This window comes from Rhynchophorus ferrugineus, unplaced genomic scaffold (genome assembly GCF_030347505.1).
Source record: "Rhynchophorus ferrugineus isolate W39M unplaced genomic scaffold, kcgeb_rfMv2 rfM6, whole genome shotgun sequence".
Taxonomy (NCBI): Eukaryota; Metazoa; Arthropoda; class Insecta; order Coleoptera; family Curculionidae; genus Rhynchophorus; species Rhynchophorus ferrugineus.
In genome coordinates, this window is record NW_027472585.1 from 37,724,249 (window position 1) to 37,732,595 (window position 8,347).

Sequence of the window (8,347 nt, forward strand, 5' to 3'; positions counted from 1 at the left end):
CATAAATTGGTCTTGGTTGATCCGATCATCCAATATCATTCCATCGATTTTATCGACGATTTCTAGCGAGACGGTCACTTTTGGGCGACCTGAAGGTTCAGAATTATTCTACAACCACAATGGAACTCAGTAAACCACTTCTTAACCATTGAAATTTATGGTGCGGGCCCCATAGTATTTATCAAGCCTTTTCTTGATTTCAGTTATCACGTTTTTCCATTTTTGTTAAAATTCGAGAGCTTGTCTGGTGTCATTGGCTATCAAACACAAACTAAATGATAAAAAGGCACAACATTTCAGTAGCCTATTAATAGACGACAGATTGGGGTAGTTGTAATCTATTTAAGGTTACTGCACAAGAAATCCAAAAACTCACTGAACATTTCGAAAAAAAATATGAAAGGAATATACAGTTTCGAACGATTTTGGAAGCATAAGTAATAATTCAGAAAGTAATATTATTAGATTGGTTGGTATAAATATGCCTTATAATTCGTCTAATTTTTTTCCCATCTTAGAAGAAAAATAATAGACGATAATCTGTAATTATTCTCAAGAAGATCTCAGAAGCCTTAATGTGTTAGGTTGTTTATCTTACTATGTAGCGGTTGGGACACTAAGCTTTGCTCAGACCATTGGAAGGTATGAAGTTTTTTCAAGTTTAAATAAAAAATAAATAACTAAATACCTTTTTTTCTTTGAGCAAACTCAATGCCAATGATAGTACTCCATGTACAAAATTAAAATAGAAATATCTACTTAATATGAATTTATTCGAAGGGAAAACCCCAAAATTTCAATTTCCAAAATCTAACTCTAGACTTTCGTCGAAATGCTTTGCCTTTTGCAAGATTCTATGCCTACATACAAAAATTATTCATTTAATAGTATAATATATCAACGTATCAACATCGTCTCCAAATCCAAATATTCATTGATCTAACATTGAAAGAAGCGTGACCGTTTTAGAAGTATTTGACAACTCAATGTTACAAAATTCGTAAAAATTTATTTGAAAACACTCAAAACTGAAAGTGAGTAATATTTCCTCTTACTCACTTGACACCTCTATAGATTTTAAAACAATTATTCCAAATAATTCCATTCAATAACAGGTCAACTGAATAGTCTCCGGCCTGACACATATATGGCGCTAGTAGACGTAGACACATATATGGAGCTAGAAATTTAGCTTTTAATTAGCCCTAACTCTCAACAGATGCGTGTATAAATTTGACAGCTATCGGATCATTAGTTTGTGAATTATAGTACTTTGAGTGAAGCAACTTTTGTTATTGTGAAAAAAGTGGATAAAAAGGAATTCGAATTCGAATTTCTTTTTGAAGGGAAAAAATACAGTTGGAGCAAAAACTTGGCTTGATGCCGAGTTTCCGGACACTGCCCCAGGAAAATAAACCATCAAGGATTGGTATGCTAAGTTTAGACGTGATGAAATGAGCACCGAAGACGGTGAACGCAGTGGGCGCCCAAAAAAGGTTGTTACCGACGAAAACATTTAAAAAATCCACAAAATGATATTGAATGACCGTAAATTGAAATTTAATGAAATAGCAGACACTCTAAAGATATCAACTGAACATGTACATCATATCATTCACGAATATTTGACAAAAAAAATTTTGACACTTTTGACCAAAAACAACGACGAGTTGATGACTCGGAGCAAGCAAGCGTAATAAACCAGAGTTTTTGGGTCGATATGCGACAATGGATGAAACATGGCTCTATCATTTCACTCCTAAGTCCAATCGACAGTCATCCGAGTAGACTGCACACGATGAATCCGCTCCAAAGCGTGGGAAAAGGCAACAGTCGGCTGGCAAGGTCATGGCGTCTGTATTTTAGGATACACATCGAATAATTTTCATTGATTACCTTGAGAAAGGAAGGACTATCAACAGCGACTATTACATAGCGTTATTGGATCGTTTGAATGACGAAATTGTCAAAAAACCACCGCATTTGAAGAAAAAGAAAGCGCTGCTTCACCAAACAGTGCATCGTTTCACAAGTCAGTGAAAACGATGGCAAAATGCCATGAATTGGGCTTCGAATTGCCCCCAGCGACTATTTCCTGGTCTCAGATCTCAAATGAATGCTCGCTGGAGACCTTTAATTGACCTGTTACATGTAGTATTTATTCTAGTAGTAGAAACTAGCTGCTAGCCGTCAAAAATACTTTCAATGGTATATTTTTTAATTTCTATTACGTCCGAGAGAGTATTAATTTTCACTGAAAAAGAGCGAGAAATTTTTCAATATCCCAATATTTGAAACTTTTTTCACCCGAAACCGACAATAAATTCAATGGAAATTGTTTTGTCGCAGACGGCAAGAGTTTCAGCATATTCATTGACGTTTGCAGCAGATAGAAACCGGCTGGATATTTACGGTTACCTTTTATTTCATTTTTATGGCTTTTAAAACGAATTAAAATAGCTTTATTATCAATACCATCATTCTTTAGTATTGTATCTTTGGTATGTTACGACTTCGGAGACAATTAGACTGACAGGAAAGTAATTGTTGCATACCGCAAAGAAGCAATGATTTTATTAATTCGAAATGTTTTAATAGTTTATTAATTTAACTCAACATAAAGTAGGTAGTATTGAAATATAACAATGAGAATTGTTTTTTTTTTCCTTCAAAGAGCAATATTTTATCAACATGCGAAATTCCTTTTTATCCATTTGTTTCACAATAACAACAGTTGCTTCACTCAAAATGCTATAATTCACAAAGTAATGATCCGACAACTGTCAAATTTATACACGCATCTTTTGAGGGTTAGGGCTATCTAAAAAAACATATGGATTTAATTCTAGTAGTGCCATCTATGTGCCAGGCCGGGGAATTTTCAATTGACCTGTTACAATAAAAATACGTTAAGAAGTTAGAGCTTCGACTGACTTTAAAAAGATGTTTTTCTTAGATAGACCGGAGACTTATTACATGATATGCTATTGGCTTTTAGCATATCATGTAATATATAGCATATTTGGAACAAAATAAATAGATATTATACATGTTTCTGAACAGAATTACACTCTCATGTAACTTTGACTTCCTGAAAAACAACAAAATCATTATTTCATGACTATATTAGTTTAACAATGAGTGAACAAAACCACTTATATAAATGATACTTTATATAAGGATATTAATTGCGTATTTTCGAATGGTATTTTACTTATTTTTCCATAGAGAACAATAGTTTATAGTATTCAGTTTTACCATATACATCAGCTGCGATGGGGAACACAAACTTTTCTACCTGCATATCAAAAGTCAATCCCAAGAAATCGTCCAACTGAATGAAGGGAATTTCTTCCTGTTTAGTCTTTTTAATGGTATAGAAACGAGCTACATACACATTCATCGATTGTTTCCACATAACTGCGTCTAGTAGTCGTGGAAGCAAAGCCTCAAAACCGTTAATACAGTATATAAACAAACAATACATTTTTATCGGTGTTTCATCATTTTATTTCATCAGAATAAATAAAAATTCACCAAATCATTATAGATCCGTTAACACATAAAATTCTATGTCAATACTGCAAAATTAAAGCAAAAAAATATTTAAACGGTTATTTTATTTTTTGAGTGATACTAAATGTTATATATGTTATATATCTAATTAGACTTATATTTCATTTTAAGAAGAATTAAGTAAGTGGTTTAATACGTCAGCCACCGTTTTGAATCAAAACAGTATGTTAAAGATGTTATTCCAATCAACCAAGGAAATATTAACATCTATTTTCTGATATTTAAAAGGAATTTTATTTGTAAATTACTATATATTATTGTAAACTTCTAGATCGACCGAATGTAAAAACATATGATAATAAGGCCTGGCACACAGAAGAAAACTCATTTTTTATTAAAACACAACATCTGAAACACAAGTCAAAAATGTATAACGAAATTAAGTAAGAATTTTTGAAATGTTCACTCTTTTCGCCAGATTCGTTGTCTGACTTCCAGTTGTTATGACACCTCAATAAGTTCATGTGTTGAAAACGATTATCATGAAACCATATCGATACAGTCGTCTTTTTATAACAAAGAAAATCGTTAGAACAAAAAACTAAAGGGTATTTGGATCAGCGATATTTATTGGTAAAACTGAAATTGCTACGTGATATAGTGTAAAGAGATGTTAAACAGCCTAATAACCTAAACAAGTTCATGTGGTTTGATTCGCTTCAATCTTCTGATTTCTTGCGTGTCGTCCAGCAGCTTTATTGCTTCCGCGTTGCTGTGATTTAACAACGTTATACAACGTTTTAGTGCGAAATCTTGGATCACTTCGTGTATCCATTTGATTTCGAGGTTATCGTGCAGCTCTTCGTTGGTTATGTAGCGATACTTGCACTTTTTCTGCAGCCTTAGACAGAGATATATCTTTTACCATGATTACTGTGCCATCGGCAAATGTTCCAAGTACTGTTTCTTCTGTTTTTGGGATATCAGCAATATAGAGAAAATATAGAAGTGATCCGAAGACACTACCCTGAGGAACTTCAGCCGAAATAGGTTTAAGTATTGAGAATTCCCCTCCATGGCAGACTGTAAATTTTCTTTCGAAAAGATATGATTCCAGCAGTGGACAGTACCTCCACGATAGGAATTTGCTCGTTTTGTATATTAATCTCAAATGGGATATCCGGTCAAAAGCTTGAGAGACGTTTGCAATATTTCTTTTATTCGAATTCGAACGCAGTTACTCTGTGCACTTGATCGATTGTCAAAAGAGTCCAGTGAGTAGTGATTTCGAAATCCAAACTGGAAATCTGGTACTGTTAATACGTTTTAACACCAGATACTGAAATAATTTTGATATTGCAGGTAGCAGCAAAATAGGCCTTTAATATCCAACTAGTTCTGACGGTTTGTTACGTTTTTTAAGCATAATTATTCGAGCAACCTTAAGGCATTCCGGAATATGGTTCAGGCAAGACTTAATGGCTTTTAAGACTTTTATGTACCGTATATCAACATCACAGTTACAGTTTCATTGCTGGTTAGGCAAAGATAGAGGAGTTTCCTGTATTATATAGCAGCTGGCAATGAAACGTGTGCCTAGTGGTAGAGTGATCATGGTGTAGTATAGTAAGAGCTACTAAAATAGAATAAAATTATTTCTTCAGATGTCTGTCGATGCCTACTGAACAAATTGGAAGGCAGAAAAGATTATTACTGCAGGAAAAGAAGAACAATAGCGAGTAACAGACCCAAAGCCATCATCATGCAAGAAAAATCTTGGTCACGTGTTGCAAGAGTTGTAAAGGATACAATAATCTAACTCGAATGAAACCACAGAGAATGAGCGAAAATGAAACCAGATGAAAGAGAATTGGATCGCTGACAAAACAACATCGCCCTTTCAACAGGGTATGGCCATGTTACCAGAAACATAGGAAATTTAGAAAAAGGATCATTTTAATATTACAACAATATTAAAACAATTTCTCCACCTTTTTAAGGTGAAAAAAATAATCCAAACATATGCAGGCACCTAATGTGATATGATAACATTAAAAATATAGTTAATACTTCAATTATGTGGACAATGAAGCAAATCTTTTACCTCTTGGTATTTTCCATCCCAGATTAAACCTTATCAGTGACAGCAACAAGGTCGTTCTGACTCGATATAAAAGAGCTCACAACGCCGAGAAAAGTATTATAAACAATTTCACACCATTGGAATGTTAAAGGCCATATCCAGCGATTGGCCAGCTTTATAAAATCCCTTATCGCCAGCTCAACTTTTATGTAAATCTAAATATTAAAAATAAATTACGTATAATAAGGTGCTATAACAAGTGTTATGGAATCTACTGAACTGTACTAAATGATCGTCAAATATATGTTTAAGCCGCATCGAAAATAAAACGTAATAAGAATAATCTTTATAGCTAAAAATAACGTTTATTGGTGAACCAAATTCGGATAATAAAAAATGTTTCTCTATGTTAAACGGGCTTCTAAAAATATTCGTCAAAGTCACTTTGAAAAGGAACATATATCAATTTGAATGTTCCGGCTCTATATTCTACGTTAGTTGAAAGTGCTCTATTCCTGATCGAACCATTAATAAAAAACAAACAATTAGAAATAAATTTAGAAAAAAAATCGATATGCATATGTATAAACGTTATTGAAACGTTTACCAAAAATAATTGATAACAGTGAAAATATATGATGGATGTTTTTTAAATTTAGAGATTGTCTTAAGCTAAACCTAAAAACTGACATTTGTATTGTAAAACTTTATATTTTTGCGGGTGTATAGGTAAAAATATATTTGACTATAATATGTATATAAAAATTTGTGACTATAAATATAAAAATATGTATTGACGTACTCTAAGTATTCGAAAACTATATAATCTGTGTTAAAAATTATTAATTAATTAATGCTGTTTTAGTGATTATTTTAAAGAACTTTCAACGCAATAAACAACAAACTGTTATTAAGGGGGCATTTTAATCATCATCAAGCAGAAGCATGATTGGATGGTGATGAACAAAAATTAAAATATCGAAGCTATTCGTGAACTGATCCTGTGAGATAATCATATGACCTTATCCAATAAATAAACCAGCGTTTGTTCATATCGATAACTAACAAACAACTAAAAGGTGAAGAAAAAAAGACGCAAGTTGGTCGAATAACGTTGTAAAATGTAATAACAGTACTTCAGTCACTACTAAAAATCACTTAAACGTATTAGTATTTAAAATCGAATTATATCGAACAGAAAAGTCTCAAACAACAGTTTCTCTATAAAAAATCTCAAACACATTTTAAATAGAACACAAATATTGATCAGTTCTCATACCACGACAATATAATCTCTTAAAAATCTACTCAAATTTGTCTCTAAATACCTACTGTAAAGAGGCGAAAAATTGTCTGTAAAAAGCGCAATTTAAAAGAATAATAAGGCATTTTATAATCAATAAACCATATATGTTGATAAAATTCCGAAATATAAAAGGCATATCGTGTTTAATCGTGTCAAGGTGATGTGCTTCAGCATAAAAATACTTTAACTCTATCGAAGCTTGAAGCTTAATAACAAAAACCCAAGCTAAAGCAACAAAGTAACCCACATCACTCACTCACATTTTTAGTTGTAAGTTTTTTGTGTTAGTAACAATTGTTGTTTAATTATATGGAGGGGGATTTTAAGCAAAATTGAGTAATTGCGTCACAAACACCTCCACAGAAAGCGGAAGATCCGATATCAGACCGTCGCTCTGGCAATCGGGGATGGCAAAGAGCATGCCCGATGGTTTATTTAGTAAATGTGAAAGGTCAATGTCAAAGGGGGTGATATTGCAACAAAAATATCGCTCAATAACAGTTAAGCGAATATTAACAACATCGAAGAAAATCAAATAAAAACAATAATCAAAAAAAGGCTTTTTCCAGCCGGAAGAAACACAGATTTCGGACGCGAGGGACATGTTCTCTATGGAATGTTTGTAAACAATGACACGAAAACAAAACAGTCACGTATATTGTTTTTGTTTATATCGATTTTGTCGTAGGCACTCGATTAATTGGTAATAGACCTATTATTGAGGTTTTTACGGTTTTTTACTAAAAAAATATATGTAAATTAACACAAAAATATATAAACCAAACATGTACGAGAGACAAATATGATGGAAATGCTTGATACAAAAAAATTGTTATTTTTTACTTCTGATAAACGAAACCGACTAGTAAACCGATACTTTATTATTTATATAGGTATTTCACGATTACTGGTCGAAATTACGGGTAATTTAATATGGAAATAGATAATTTAAAGCGATATATTATCGGTTTTTGACCTGTCTATTACCATACACAACAACAATTGCATTACTGGTAAATAGAATGTTGTGGTCGTGACCAGAGCCGATGTGCCCGCGTAAAAACGCATCATCGGATGGGAACACGTCCGGATCGCGAACGAAATCCGTCGAAAACCGGCGGGAAATGCATGAAATAATAAATGACACCAACCTGAGCGATAAAGAGTCGACGGCGAACTCGTCGGCAGAAGTTCGATGTGCGAGATCCGCGACACTCGCGCGCGATACGTCCGATTCCTACGGCCACTATCACCACACTCTGGCCGCAAGGGCGTTGCAAGGACGTTCGGGAGATCACAGACGGCGGGGGCGCCACCTGCGCCTATCCGACCGCCCCACCACGGCCGGCGTCGGTTTTTCGCGACTAGCGTCGTGTGGCGGACGATGCACGAAAGAATCGAACGTCGGTCCATCCAATTATTTTGGGCTTGTTACATGTTGC

The 8,347-nt window shown here is 33.8% G+C and overlaps 1 protein-coding gene across 2 annotated transcripts in view; it reads right to left on the reverse strand.

Annotated features, from left to right (window-relative positions):
* Gbs-76A (Glycogen binding subunit 76A) overlaps positions 1-8,196 on the reverse strand; it is a 75,498-nt gene extending 67,302 nt beyond the window's left edge. Inside the window, exon 1 of one of the 2 annotated variants that reach the window (XM_076408826.1) lies at positions 8,057-8,196. The gene's annotated coding sequence lies outside the window, so the exon portion shown is untranslated. The remainder of the gene's footprint in view (positions 1-8,056) is intronic. The other variant, XM_076408827.1, reaches the window with a different exon arrangement.
* Positions 8,197-8,347: the final 151 nt, after the last annotated feature.